The following is a 16,081-nucleotide window of genomic DNA, read 5'->3' as shown; positions in this document are numbered from 1 at the left end:
TAGGCAGGTAGAGACTAACAGGAAAAGCAGTAGGCAGGTAGAGTCTGACAGGAAAAGCAGTAGGCAGGTACAGTCTGTCAGGAAAAGCAGTAGGCAGGTACAGTCTAACAGGAAAAGCAGTAGGCAGGTACAGTCTAACAGGAAAAGAAGTAGGCAGGTACAGTCTAACAGGAAAAGCAGTAGGCAGGTACAGTCTGTCAGGGAAAGCAGTGGGCAGGTAGAGTCTGACAGGAAAAGCAGTAGGCAGGTACAGTCTAACAGGAAAAGCAGTAGGCAGGTACAGTCTAACAGGAAAAAGAGTAGGCAGGTACAGTCTGTCAGGGAAAGCAGTGGGCAGGTAGAGTCTGACAGGAAAAGCAGTAGGCAGGTACAGTCTAACAGGAAAAGAATTAGGCAGGTACAGTCTGTCAGGGAAAGCAGTAGGCAGGTACAGTCTAACAGGAAAAGCAGTGGGCAGGTAGAGACTAACAGAAAAAGCAGTAGGCAGGTAGAGACTAACAGGAAAAGCAGTAGGCAGGTAGAGACTAACAGGAAAAGCAGTAGGCAGGTAGAGACTAACAGGAAAAGCAGTAGGCAGGTAGAGACTAACAGGAAAAGCAGTAGGCAGGTAGAGTCTAACAGGAAAAGCAGTAGGCTTTTCAAGCAGTAGAGACTAAGAGGACAAGCATTAGGCAGGTACAGTCTAACAGGAAAAGCAGTAGGCAGGTACAGTCTGACAGGAAAAGCAGTAGGCAGGTAGAGACTAACAGGAAAAGCAGTAGGCAGGTAGAGTCTAACAGGAAAAGCAGTCGGCAGGTAGAGACTAACAGGAAAAGCAGTAGGCAGGTAGAGTCTGACAGGAAAAGCAGTAGGCAGGTACAGTCTGACAGGAAAAGCAGTAGGCAGGTAGAGACTAACAGGAAAAGCAGTAGGCAGGTAGAGTCTGACAGGAAAAGCAGTAGGCAGGTAGAGACTAACAGGAAAAGCAGCAGGCAGGTAGAGACTAACAGGTAAAGCAGTAGGCAGGTACAGTCTGTCAGGGAAAGCAGTAGGCAGGTAGAGACTAACAGGAAAAGCAGTAGGCAGGTAGAGACTAAAAGGAAAAGCATTAGGCAGGTAGAGTCTGACAGGAAAAGCAGTAGGCAGGTACAGTCTAACAGGAAAAGCAGTAGGCAGGTAGAGACTAACAGGAAAAGCAGTAGGCAGGTACAGTCTACCAGGAAAAGCAGTGGGCAGGTACAGTCTGACAGGAAAAGCAGTAGGCAGGTACAGTCTGACAGGAAAAGCAGTAGGCAGGTACAGTCTGACAGGAAAAGCAGTAGCCAGGTACAGTCAAACAGGAAAAGCAGTAGGCAGGTACAGTCTGACAGGAAAAGCAGTAGGCAGGTACAGTCTGACAGGAAAAGTAGTAGGCAGGTACAGTCTGACAGGAAAAGCAGAGGGCAGGAAGAGACTAACAGGAAAAGCAGTAGGCAGGTAGAGTCTGACAGGAAAAGCAGAGGGCAGGAAGAGACTAACAGGAAAAGCAGTAGGCAGGTACAGTCTGACAGGAAAAGCAGTAGGCAGGTACAGTCCAACAGGAATATCAGTGGGCAGGTACAGTCTGACAGGAAAAGCAGTAGGCAGGTACAGTCTGACAGGAAAAGCAGTAGGCAGGTACAGTCTGACAGGAAAAGCAGTAGGCAGGTAGAGACTAACAGGAAAAGCAGTAGGCAGGTAGAGTCTGACAGGAAAAGCAGTAGGCAGGTACAGTCTGTCAGGAAAAGCAGTAGGCAGGTACAGTCTAACAGGAAAAGCAGTAGGCAGGTACAGTCTAACAGGAAAAGAAGTAGGCAGGTACAGTCTAACAGGAAAAGCAGTAGGCAGGTACAGTCTGTCAGGGAAAGCAGTGGGCAGGTAGAGTCTGACAGGAAAAGCAGTAGGCAGGTACAGTCTAACAGGAAAAGCAGTAGGCAGGTACAGTCTAACAGGAAAAAGAGTAGGCAGGTACAGTCTGTCAGGGAAAGCAGTGGGCAGGTAGAGTCTGACAGGAAAAGCAGTAGGCAGGTACAGTCTAACAGGAAAAGAATTAGGCAGGTACAGTCTGTCAGGGAAAGCAGTAGGCAGGTACAGTCTAACAGGAAAAGCAGTGGGCAGGTAGAGACTAACAGGAAAAGCAGTAGGCAGGTAGAGACTAACAGGAAAAGCAGTAGGCAGGTAGAGACTAACAGGAAAAGCAGTAGGCAGGTAGAGACTAACAGGAAAAGCAGTAGGCAGGTAGAGACTAACAGGAAAAGCAGTAGACAGGTACAGTCTGTCAGGAAAAGCAGTAGGCAGGTACAGTCTGACAGGAAAAGCAGGAGGCAGGTAGAGACTAACAGGAAAAGCAGTAGGCAGGTACAGTCTGACAGGAAAAGCAGTAGGCAGGTACAGTCTAACAGGAAAAGCAGTAGGCAGGTAGAGTCTGACAGGAAAAGCAGTAGGCGGGTAGAGTCTAACAGGAAAAGCAGTAGGCAGGTACAGTCTGACAGGAAAAGCAGTAGGCAGGTAGAGACTAACAGGAAAAGCAGTAGGCAGGTACAGTCTGACAGGAAAAGCAGTAGGCAGGTAGAGACTAACAGGAAAAGCAGTAGGCAGGTAGAGTCTGACAGGAAAAGCAGTAGGCAGGTACAGTCTGTCAGGAAAAGCAGTAGGCAGGTACAGTCTAACAGGAAAAGCAGTAGGCAGGTACAGTCTAACAGGAAAAGAAGTAGGCAGGTACAGTCTAACAGGAAAAGCAGTAGGCAGGTACAGTCTGTCAGGGAAAGCAGTGGGCAGGTAGAGTCTGACAGGAAAAGCAGTAGGCAGGTACAGTCTGACAGGAAAAGCAGTAGGCAGGTACAGTCTGACAGGAAAAGCAGTAGGCAGGTACAGTCTAACAGGAAAAGAAGTAGGCAGGTACAGTCTGTCAGGGAAAGCAGTGGGCAGGTAGAGTCTGACAGGAAAAGCAGTAGGCAGGTACAGTCTAACAGGAAAAGAATTAGGCAGGTACAGTCTGTCAGGGAAAGCAGTAGGCAGGTACAGTCTAACAGGAAAAGCAGTGGGCAGGTAGAGACTAACAGGAAAAGCAGTAGGCAGGTAGAGACTAACAGGAAAAGCAGTAGGCAGGTAGAGACTAACAGGAAAAGCAGTAGACAGGTACAGTCTGTCAGGAAAAGCAGTAGGCAGGTACAGTCTGACAGGAAAAGCAGGAGGCAGGTAGAGACTAACAGGAAAAGCAGTAGGCAGGTACAGTCTGACAGGAAAAGCAGTAGGCAGGTACAGTCTAACAGGAAAAGCAGTAGGCAGGTAGAGTCTGACAGGAAAAGCAGTAGGCGGGTAGAGTCTAACAGGAAAAGCAGTAGGCAGGTACAGTCTAACAGGAAAAGCAGTAGGCAGGTACAGTCTGACAGGAAAAGCAGTAGGCAGGTAGAGTCTAACAGGAAAAGCAGTAGGCAGGTACAGTCTAACAGGAAAAGCAGTAGGCAGGTAGAGTCTAACAGGAAAAGCAGTAGGCAGGTAGAGTCTGACAGGAAAAGCAGTAGGCAGGTACAGTCTGCCAGGGAAAGCAGTAGGCAGAGGAAACAAGAGCTAGCAGCAAACAAGACAATAGTAAAAAATACTGTGTGAAATTGTTCAAAAGTCACATCTAAAGGCATTGTATCTGAATGCCTGGAGCATTCACAATAAAGTAGATGAATTAACAGCAGAAATAGATATAAACAGGTACGACATGATTACAATCACAGAATCACGGAAAAATCCTGTGCAGAAAAGGCCCTTCGGCCCATCGAGTCTGCACCACTGCACGAAAGGCACCTGATCTGTCTATCTTAAAACGATTTGCCAAGACACGGCCCATAGCCTTGAATGTTATGATGTGCCAAGTACTCATTCAGGTACTTTTTAAAGGATGTGTGGCAACCCGCCTCTCCCACCCTCCCAGGCAGGGCGTTCCAGACCATCACCAACCTCTGGGTAAAATGGCTTTTCCTCAAATCCCCCCCAAACCTCCCACCCCTCACCTTGAATCTGTGTCCACCTCGTAACCAACCCTTCAACTAAGGGGAACAGCTGTTCCCTACCAACCGGTCCATGCCCCTCATAATATTGTACACCTCGAAAACAACCCAAGCCTCTCCAACCTCTCTCCATAACTGAAATGTTCCATCCCAGGCAACATCCTGGTGAATCTCCTCTGTACCCCCCTCCAGTACAATCACAGCTTTCCTATAATGTGGTGACCAGAATTACACTCCGTGACCAACCTGTGAACTGGATATCCAAAGTCATCGATATTTAAGGACAGGCAAAACGGAAAAGGGGATGGGGTGGGGTCGTTAGCCAAGGATGAAACCAATCCAATCGTGAGAGAGGATATTGGCTCAGAAAATCTAGGTGTAGAATGAGTCTGTGTGGGACAAAGAAGCAGCCGGGTGAGAGAGCATTAGGACGACTTGTCTGTATGCCTCCAAACAATAGTGTTAAGGGAGGGGATGGCATTACACAGGAAATTAGAGATACATGGAACAAGGGTGCTCCAGTAATCATGGATGCTGATGACTTTAATCTGCACATAGATTGGGCAAACCGGATTAGCAATTATATTGTGCTGGGTGACTACCTGGGATGTGAATGAGATGGGTTTTTCAGACTAGAACAAAGAACAAAGAAAAATACAGCACAGGAACAGGCCCTTCAGCACTCCAAGCCCGTGCCGACCATGCTGCCCGTCTAAACTAAAATCTTCTGCACTTCCTGGGTCCGTATCCCTCTATTCCCATCCTATTCATGTATTTGTCAAGATGCCCCTTAAACGTCACTATCGTCCCTGCTTCCACCACCTCCTCCGGCAGCGAGTTCCAGGCACCCACTACCCTCTGTGTAAAAAGCTTACCTCGTACATCTCCTCTAAACCTTGCCCCTTGCACCTTAAACCTATGCCCCCTAGTAATTGACCCCTCTACCCTGGGGAAAAGCCTCTGACTATCCACTCTGTCTATGCCCCTCATAATTTTGTAGACCTCTATCAGGTCGCCCCTCAACCTCCGTCGTTCCAGTGAGAACAAACCGAGTTTATTCACCCGCTCCTCATAGCTAATACCCTCCATACCAGGCAACATCCTGGTAAATCTCTTCTGCACCCTCTCTAAAGCCTCCACATCCTTCTGGTAGTGTGGCGACCAGAATTGAACACTATACTCCAAGTGTGGCCTAACTAAGGTTCCAGGATGTGAAGGAACCAACCAGGAAATATGCTAGTCCAGATTTGGTATTGTTGAGAAGGAGTTAATTCATAATCTTGTGCAGGATCCTTTAGCAAACAGTGACTAGAACATGATAGAATTCTTCATTCGGATGGAAAGTGAAGAAGTCTGATTCAAAACTCGGGTCTGAATTTAAGCAAAGGAAACTACGCAGGTATGAGGTGCGAGTTGGCTAAGATAGTTTGGGGAACTTTGTTAAAAGGCATGATGATGAATATTTAAGGAATGAATGTATGCATTGCAAAAGTTATATATTCCTGTCTCGCACAAAAGCACAACAAGAATAGCACCCCAACCATGACTAACAAAAGAAATTATGGGTTGTATTAAATCTTGAGGAGTCTGAGGATTGGGAGAAGTTCAGAACTCAGCAAAGGAAGACAAAGAGATTGATTAAGAGGGGAAAATAGAGCGAGAATAAACTTGCAAGTAAAAGTCACATAAAATCAGACTGTAAAAGCTTCTAGAAGCATGCAAAAAGAAAAAGATTAGCAAAAATAAACCCTTACAGTCCGAAAGAAGAGAATTTATAATAGAGAATAAGGAAACGGCAGAGCAATTAAACAACTACTTTAGTACTGATTTCACGGAGGAAGACACAAATACCTTCCCAGAAATTCTGGAGAATCAAGGGCCAAGTGAGAAGGAGGAATTGAAGGAAATTAGTATTCCCGGACTGGCGCCCGAATGTGGCGATAGCGGCTTTTCACAGTAACTTCATTGAAGCCTACTTGTGACAATAAAGGATTATTATTATTACTAAACAAATAATGGAGAAATTAATGGGACTGAAAGTTGATAAATCCCCAGGATCTGATAATCTACAACCCAGGATACTAAAGGGAGTGGCCATGAAAATAGTGGATGTGTTGGTTGTCATCGTTCAAAATTCTGCAGATTCAGGAACAATCCCAACAGATTGGAGAGTGGCAACTGTAACCCCACTGTTTAAAAAGAGGGAGTGGGAAAACCGGGAATTGCAAAGTAGTCAGCCATCAGTCAAAAGGAAAACGCTAGAGTTTATTATAAAGGATGGGGTAACAGGGCAATGGGGTTAGACAAAGTCAGCATGGATTTATGATATATTGTGTTGCCCTATTATGTATTCTCATGTATTTTCTTGAATTCTGTTCAATTCCCTTTTCTTCCCATGTACTAAATGATCCATTTGAGCTGCTCGCAGAAAAATACTTTTCACTGTACCTCGGTACACGTGACAATAAACAAATCCAATCCAATCCAATCCATAGGGAAATCATGTTTGACAAACCGACTGGAGCTTTTTGAAGATGTAACTAATTGAATAGATAAGGGAGAACCAGTGGATGTGGTATATTCGGATTTCAGAAAGCTTTTGATAACGTTCCACATAAGAGGCTAGTGTGCAAAATTAAAGCACAGGGGATTGGTGGTAATGTATTGACATTGATTGAGAATTGGTTAGTAGACAGAAAAGAGGAATAAATGGGTCTTTTCCAGAGTGGTTTATGGGGTCCCACATGGATCAGTAATTGGACCCCAGCCTTGCAAAATTGATTGGGAATTTTGATGTGCAAAGGGACCAGGGTTTCCATGTACACCAATCACTGAAAGTAAGCGCATGGGTACAGCAAACGGTAAAGAAGACAATAGTATGTTGTCCTTCATTGTTGGGAGAACTGGAGTACAGGAGCAGGGATGTCTTACTGCAGCTGTACAGGGCCTTGGTGAGATCGCACCGGCAGTATTGCAAGGTCTCCTTATCTCAGACAGGATAAACCTGCCATTGACAGAGCGCAGTGAAGGTTCACCAGACTGGTTCCTGGGATGGCAGGGTTGTTGTATGGGGGGTAATTGGGCTGACTGGTTCTGTTTTCACTGGGGTTGAGATCACCGAGAGGGGATCTAACTGAAACATAGGAAATTCTGACAGGGTTGGACAGGGCTGGACGCAGGGATGTTGCTTCCTCTGGCTGGGGGGCAGGGAGGAGGGGGTCTAGGGCAAGGGGTCTCAGGGTGACGAGTCGGTCATTTAGGATTGAGGTGAGGAGAAACGTCTTCACTCAAGAGGTTTTAAGGCGTCAAGGAGTATGGGGAGAGCCGGGGGTATGGCATTGAGATGGAGGATCTGTCATAATCGGATGAATACGTGGCTGAAGAGATGGTGCGACGGGAAGAGTTTCAGATTCCTGGGGCATTGGGGCTGGTTCTAGGGGAGGTGGGGCCTGTACAAACTGGACAGGTTACACATGGGCAGGAACAGGACTGATGTCCGACGGGGAGTATGTGCTGGAGTGGTTGGGGAGGGTTTAAACTAAAATGGCAGGGGGATGGGAACCCATCAGAGGAGGAGGAAACAAGGACAAAAACAAAAGACAGAAAGAGGAATAAGATAAGTGATAGGCAGAGAAACTAAGAGTCAGATTCAAACAGTGAACAATATTGGGAATGAGACAAGTTATGTTAAAAAGACAAGCCTAAAGCCTTTCTGCCTAATGCGTGAAGTATTCGCAATAAAGTGGATGAACTAATTGCGCAGATAGATATAAATGGGTATGATATAATTGGGATGACAGAGACATGGCTGCAGGGTGAACAGGGATGGCAACAGAATGTCCCAGGGTTTTCAGTATTTAAGAAGGACAGGCATAAAGGAAAAGGTGGTGGTGTGGCACTGCTGGTTAAAGATTAAATTGACGCAATAGTGAAGGAGGATATTAGCTCTAACAACGTGGAATCTGTATGGGTTGGGCTAAGAAACACCAAGGGGCAAAAAAACCATTTGTGGGATTGTATATAGACCCCCAAATTGTAGTGGCGATGTTGGGAATGGCATTAAACAGGAAATTAGAGACGCATGTCATAAGGGAACATCTGTAATTATGGATGATTTTAATCTGCATGTAGATTGGGAAAATCTAATTAGTAACAATGCCGTAGAGGAGGAATTCCTCGAGTGTATACGGGATGGTTTTCTCGATCAATATGTTGAGGAGACGAAACAACAGGCCATCCTAGATTGGATACTGTGTAATGAGGCGGAATCATTGGCAATCTAGTTGTGCTAGACCCCTTGGGGATGAGCGATCACAATATGATAGAATTTTTCATCAAGATAATGTATGAAGGAGTTGATTCTGAGACTTGGGTCCTGAATCTTAACAAAGGAAATTACGATGGCACGAGGTGTGAGTTGGCTTTGATTGATTGGGGAATGTTACTTAAAGGGATGACAGTGGATAAGCAAAGGCAAACATTCAGGGAGCGCATGGAGGAACTGCAATAATTGATTATTCCTGTCTGGCACAAACGTAATCAGGAAAGGTGGCCAAACCATAGCTACAAGCAAATTTAGGGATAGTACTTGAACCAAGGAAGAACATACAAATCGGCCAAGAAAATCAATAGGTCTGAGGATTGGGAACAGTTTAGAATTCAGTAAAGAAGGAGCAAGGGATTGATAGGGGAATTAGAGTACGAGAGTAAGTTTGCATAGAAAAAACTGACTGTAAAAGTCTCTAGCGGTACGTAAAGAGATAAGAATTGGTGAAGACAAATGTAGGTCCCTTACAGTCAGAAACAGGGGAATGTATAATAGGGGTCACAGAAATGGCTGAGCAACTAAACACATACATTGGTTCTGTCTTCACAAATGAGGACGCAAATCAGATACCAGAAATGTTGGGAACTCAGGGTTTAGTGAGAGGGAGGAACTGAAGGAGGTCAATATTAGTAAAGAAATGGTGTTGGGGAAATTATTTTGGATTGAAGGCTGATAAATCCCCAGGGCCTGATAATCTACATCCAAACGTAATTAAAGAAGTGGCCCTAGAAATAGTGGATGCAATGTCGGTCATCTTCCAGGATTCTATCGACTCTGGAACAGTTCCTGCAGATTGGAGGGTGGCTAATGTAACTCCACTATTTAAAAAGGGAGGTACAGAGAAAAAAGGGAATTATAGACCAGTCAGCCTGACGTCAGTAGTGGGGAAGCTAGAATTTGGGCTGCACGGTAGCACAGTCGTTAGCACTGTCGCTTCACAGCGCCAGGGTCCCAGGTTCGATTCCCGGCTTGGGTCACTATCTGTGCGGAGTCTGCACGTTCTCCCCATGTCTGCGTGGGTTTCCTCCGGTTTCCTCCCACAGTCCAAAGACATGTAGGTAAAGTGGATTGGCCATGCGACATTGCCCATAATAATAATAATATTTATTGTCACAAGTAGGTTTACATTAACACTGAAATGAAATGAAATGAAAATCGCTTATTGTCACGAGTAGGCTTCAATGAAGTGACTGTGAAAAGCCCCTAGTGTCCAAACAAATGGTGGGGTTACTGGTTTATGGGGATAGGGTGGAGGTGTGGGCTTAAGAAGGGTGCTCTTTCCAAGAGCCAGTACAAACTCGATGGGCCAAATAACCTCCTTCTGCACTGTAAATTCCGTGCTTCTATGAATCCATTTTCAACGTTTTTATAGCCGAGCCCTTAAAAAACAGTGGCAGGATTGGACAGTCAGCATGGATTCACGTAGGGGAAATCATGCTTGACAAATCTTCGAGGATGTAACTAGTAGAATTGATGAGGGGGAGCCAGGGGGTGTGGTACACTTGGACTTTCAGAAGGTGTTTGACAAAGTCCCACATAAGAGATTAGTGTTCAAAATTAAAGCACATGGGATTGGGGGTAATGCATTGAGGTGGATAGAAAACTGGTTGGCAGACAGGAAACAAAGAGTAGGGATTAATGGGTCTTTTTCAAATTGGCAGGCAGTGACTAGTGGGGTACCACAGGGATCGGTGCTGGGGCCCCAGCTATTCACAATATATATTAATGATTTAGATGAAGGAAAAAATGTAATATCTTCAAATTTGCAGATGACACCAAGTTAGATGGGAGGGTGAGCTGTGAGGAGGATGCAGAGATGCTTCAGTGTGATTTGAACAGGCTGAGTGAGTGGGCAAAATGAATGGCTGATGCAGTATAATTTGGAGAAATGTGAGGTTATCCACTATGGTCGCAAAAACAAGAAAACAGTCTATTATCTGAATGGCCATAAATTGAGAGAGGGAATGAAATAGGAGTGCCATAAAAAGGAAACACCCAGTCTTCCCCCAACTCTACTCCACTTCACGGAGTTCCCCGAAGGATGCTGTACTTTTACTTCAGAAATCCAGAGCAGTGTCGGGTGGAGGGAAGCTTTGAGCAGGGCAGCAATCTGATGATGTTTACAGCTCCTTGGGATTTCCAGACCATGAACGTGTCAAGAATTGGTTTGGGAGGCAGGAGACAGAGGGTCAGGAGAAAGGTTTTGTTCTTCAATTGGCAGGGGCAAAAGTTCCCAGATTGCATTCAGGAAAATTTCCGACAGCAGTTTCTGTCCAGTTCACCTGTTGGACCTGGCTCTTGGGAATGAGGTGGGCCAAGTTGATGAAGTGTCAGTGGGGGAACATTGATAACAAGAAGCAGGAGGGGGCCACCAGGCCCTTCAAACCTGCGCCCACATTATTTAATAAAATCATAGCTGATCTGTGCCGGCCTCAACTCCTTTTCTGTGCCAATTCCCCACAGCCTCTATTCCTCCATCGATCAAATATTCATCCACCTCCACTCTCAATATTTCTAATGATCTTGTCTCCACTGGAGAGTTCCAGAGATTTACCACCCTCACCAAGGAGACATTTCTACCCACCTCAGTTTTAAATGAGCAGCCCTTTATCTCGTAGCGAGTCTCTCCCACCAGTGAAAATATCTCACCATCTACCATGTCACCCCCCCCCCCCCCCCCGAAGGATCGTATTTGTTTGAATAAGATCATCTCTCACTCTTCTAAACTCAAAGGAATACAGACCCAGACTATTTAGTCTCTCTTGATAGGACAACCCTCTCGTCCCAGGAATTAGTCTGGTAAATATATTTTGAACTGCCTCCAATGTTACTGTATCCTTTTTAAGGTAATGGGACCAAAACTGTCTGCAGTATTCCAGGGGAGGCCTCACCAATCCCTGTACAATTGCAACAAAAACTCCCTATTTTTAAAACTCCAATCTCTTTGCAATAAAGGCCAAAATGCTATTTACCTTCTGAACTACTTGTCAGACCTGCCTGCTAGCTTTGTGTGATCCATGCACTAGAACACCCAGATCCCTCTGTACTTCATTTATCTGCAGTCTCTCTCCATTTAGATACTAATCTGCCTTTTGATTCCTCCTACCCAAGTGCATGACCCCACACTTCCCCTCATTAAACTCTATTTGCCAGGTTTACACCCAGTCACCCAATCTATCCATATCCTGCTGCAGAATCATAATATCCTCATCACAATAGGCCCTTCCACCTATTTTTGTATCATTGGCAAATTTGTAAACCTTACATTCTGTTCCTTCCTCCAGGTCATTCATGTAAATAGTGAATAATTGTGGGTCAATTGCTAATCCCTGTAGTACTCCACTAGTTACATCTATTCCACTCTGAAAACGACCCATTTATTCTAATTCTCTGTTTTCTATGTGAAATCCAGTTTTCGATCCATGTGACAAACTTCCTCCAATTCCATTTACTTTATGCAGCAGCCTCTTCTGTGGCTCACACTAATGCTCGAAGGCCCTGGGTTCAAATCCCACTATGGTCGATGGTGAAATTTGAATTCAATAAAAAAAAAGATCTGAATTTAAAATGTGGGTTTCCTCTGGATGCTCGAGTTTCCTTCCACAAGTCCCGAAAGATGTGCTTGTTCAGTGAATTGGACATTCTGAATTCTTCCTCAGTGTACCCGAACAGGCACCGGAATGTGGCGACTAGGGGCTTTTCACAGACACTTCATTGCAGCGTTAACGTAAGCCTACTTGTGACAATAAAGATTATTATTATAATGATGACCATGAAATCATTGCCGACTGTTGTAAAATCTCATCTGGTTCATTAATGATCTTCAGGGAAGGAAATCTGCCGTCCTTACCTGGTCTGGCCTACATGTGACTTCAGATCCACCCAGCGATGAGGTTAACTCTTAACTGCCCCCCACTGAAATGGCCGAACAAGCCACTCAGTTCAAGGAGTGGAGTGGGCAGTTAGATGGCAAATGAAGTTCAATGCAGAGGAATGTGAAGAACATGAAGCGACAATATAATAGGAGTAAAATTCAGAAAGGGGCACAGGAGTAGAATCATAGAATTTACAGTGCAGAAGGAGGCCAAGACCAGAGGGTATATGTGTGAGGATCATTGAAGGGAGCAGGACAGGTATGGAGCAATATTCTTTATGCTTTTATTGGATATGGGGTCACTGGCTGGGCCGGGATTTATCCGAACCCCAATTGCCCTCGAATGTCAACCACATTGCTGTGGGTCTGGAGTCACATGTAGGCCAGACCGGGTAAGGACGGCAGATTTCCTTCCCGAGAGGGCATTGGTGAACACAACGGATGTTTTTCACAAAGATCGAAAATAATTTCATGGTCATCGTTCGACTTTGAATTCTAGGCTTTTATTCCATTCAAATTTCACAATTTGCCGCGGTGGGATTCGAACCTGGGTCCCCAAGGTGTCTGCATTACTAATCCAACATCAGGATCATTGCCCCCCTGATCCCCATATAGCATATGGTGTTCTGGGTTTTATTAATAGCGACATAGGGTACAAGAGCAACTTATATCGACACTAGTTAGATCTCAGCTGGAATACTGGGCTCTGTTCTGGGGCCTCACTACAGGAAGGATGTGAACATTAGAGAGAGTGCAGAGGAGGTTTACAGGAATGGTTCCAGGCATGAGAAACTTCAGTGATGAGGATAGATTGGAGAAGTTGGGACTGTTCTCCTTGGAGAGAAGACTGAGGATGGCGCAGGCGGGAGGGATTCAGATTTCTGGATAACTGGGGCTCTTTCTGGGGAAGGTGGGACCTCTATAGACAGGATGGTCTACATCTGAACCTGAGGGGCACCAATATCCTGGGGGGGAGATTTGTTAGTGCTCTTTGGGGGGGTTTAAACTAATTCAGCGGGGGCATGGGAACCTGGATTATAGTTTTGGGGTACGGGAGATTGAGAGTATAGAGGTCAGGAGCACAGATTTGACTTCGCAGGAGGGTGCCAGTGTTCAGGTAGGTGGTTTGAAGTGTGTCTACTTCAATGCCAGGAGTATACGAAATAAGGTAGGGGAACTGGCAGCATGGGTTGGTACCTGGGACTTCGACGTTGTGGCCATTTCAGAGACATGGATAGAGCAGGGACAGGAATGGTTGTTGCAGGTTCCGGGGTTTAGGTGTTTTAGTAAGCTCAGAGAAGGGGGCAAAAGAGGGGGAGGTGTGGCGCTGCTAGTCAAGGACAGTATTACGGTGGCGGAAAGGATGCTAGATGGGGACTCTTCTTCCGAGGTAGTATGGGCTGAGGTTAGAAACAGGAAAGGAGAGGTCACCCTGTTGGGAGTTTTCTATAGGCCACCTAATAGTTCTAGGGATGTAGAGGAAAGGATGGCGAAGATGATTCTGGAAAAGAGCGAAAGTAACAGGGTAGTTGTTATGGGAGACTTTAACTTTCCAAATATTGACTGGAAAAGATATAGTTCGAGTACATTAGATGGGTTGTTCTTTGTACAATGTGTGCAGGAGGGTTTCCTGACACAATATGTTGACAGGCCAACAAGAGGCGAGGCCACATTGGATTTGGTTTTGGGTAATGAACCAGGCCAGGTGTTAGATCTGGAGGTAGGTGAGCACTTTGGAAACAGTGACCACAATTCGGTGACCTTTACGTTAGTGATGGAAAGGGATAAGTATACCCCGCAGGGCAAGAGTTATAGCTGGGGGAAGGGCAATTATGATGCCATTAGACATGACTTAGGATGTGTTGGTTGGAGAAGTAGGCTGCAAGGGTTGGGCACACTGGATATGTGGAGCTTGTTCAAGGAACAGCTATTGCATGTTCTTGATAAGTACGTACCAGTCAGGCAGGGAGGAAGGGGTCGAGCGAGGGAACCGTGGTTTACCAAAGAAGTGGAATCTCTTGTTAAGAGGAAGAAGGAGGCCTATGTGAAGATGAGGCATGAAGTTTCAGTTGGGGCGCTTGATAGTTACAAGGAAGCGAGGAAGGATCTAAAGAGAGAGCTGAGACGAGCAAGGAGGGGACATGAGACGTCTTTGGCAGGTAGGATCAAGGAAAACCCAAAAGCTTTCTATAGGTATGTAAGGAATAAAAGAATGACTAGGGTAAGAGTAGGGCCAGTCAAGGACAGTGGTGGGAAGTTGTGTGTGGAGGCTGAGGAGATAAGCGAGATACTAAATGAATACTTTTCGTCAGTATTCACTCAAGAAAAAGATAATATTGTGGAGGAGAATGCTGAGACCCAGGCTATTAGAATAGATGGCATTGAGGTGCGTAGGGAAGAAGTGTTGGCAATTCTGGACAAGGTGAAAATAGATAAGTCCCCGGGGCCAGATGGGATTTATCCTGGGATTCTCTGGGAAGCCAGGGAAGAGATTGCTGAGCCTTTGGCTTTGATTTTTAGGTCATCATTGGCTACAGGAATAGTGCCAGAGGACTGGAGGATAGCAAATGTGGTCCCTTTGTTCAAGAAGGGGAGTAGAGATAACCCCGGTAACTATAGGCCGGTGAGCCTAACGTCTGTGGTGGGTAAAGTCTTGGAGAGGATTATAAAAGATACGATTTATAATCATCTAGATAGGAATAATATGATTAGGGATAGTCAGCATGGTTTTGTGAAGGGTAGGTCATGCCTCACAAACCTTATCGAGTTCTTTGAGAAGGTGACTGAACAGGTAGACGAGGGTAGAGCAGTTGATGTGGTGTATATGGATTTCAGTAAAGCGTTTGATAAGGTTCCCCACGGTCGGCTATTGCAGAAAATACGGAGGCTGGGGATTGAGGGTGATATAGAGATGTGGATCAGAAATTGGCTAGTTGAAAGAAGACAGAGAGTGGTAGTTGATGGGAAATGTTCAGAATGGAGTTCAGTTACGAGTGGCTTACCACAAGGATCTGTTCTGGGGCCGTTGCTGTTTGTCATTTTTATAAATGACCTAGAGGAGGGCGCAGAAGGATGGGTGAGTAAATTTGCAGACGACACTAAAGTCGGTGGAGTTGTAGACAGTGCGGAAGGATGTTGCAGGTTACAGAGGGACATAGATAAGCTGCAGAGCTGGGCTGAGAGGTGGCAAATGGAGTTTAATGTGGAGAAGTGTGAGGTGATTCACTTTGGAAAGAATAACAGGAATGCGGAATATTTGGCTAATGGTAAAATTCTTGGTAGTGTGGATGAGCAGAGGGATCTCGGTGTCCATGTACATAGATCCCTAAAAGTTGCCACCCAGGTTGATAGGGTTGTGAAGAAGGCCTATGGTGTGTTGGCCTTTATTGGTAGAGGGATTGAGTTCCGGAGCCATGAGGTCATGTTGCAGTTGTACAAAACTCTAGTACGGCCGCATTTGGAGTATTGCGTACAGTTCTGGTCGCCTCATTATAGGAAGGACGTGGAAGCTTTGGAACGGGTGCAGAGGAGATTTACCAGGATGTTGCCTGGTATGGACGGAAAATCTTATGAGGAAAGGCTGATGGACTTGAGGTTGTTTTCGTTAGAGAGAAGAAGGTTAAGAGGTGACTTAATAGAGGCATACAAAATGATCAGAGGGTTAGATAGGGTGGACAGCGAGAGCCTTCTCCCGCGGATGGAGGTGGCTAGCACGAGGGGACATAGCCTTAAATTGAGGGGTAATAGATATAGGACAGAGGTCAGAGGTGGGTTTTTTACGCAAAGAGTGGCGAGGCCGTGGAATGCCATACCTGCAACAGTAGTGAACTCGCCAACATTGAGGGCATTTAAAAATTTATTGGATAAACATATGGATGATAA

At 45.6% G+C, this 16,081-nt stretch overlaps 1 protein-coding gene across 1 annotated transcript in view; it reads right to left on the bottom strand.

Moving 5' to 3' along the window:
• Positions 1-16,081, bottom strand: part of cplane1 (ciliogenesis and planar polarity effector 1) — a 288,296-nt gene that overhangs the window by 224,942 nt on the left and 47,273 nt on the right. The window lies entirely within an intron of this gene.

This window comes from Scyliorhinus canicula, chromosome 8 (assembly GCF_902713615.1).
Source record: "Scyliorhinus canicula chromosome 8, sScyCan1.1, whole genome shotgun sequence".
NCBI lineage: Eukaryota > Metazoa > Chordata > Chondrichthyes > Carcharhiniformes > Scyliorhinidae > Scyliorhinus > Scyliorhinus canicula.
This window is presented reverse-complemented; position numbering and strand designations above follow the sequence as displayed.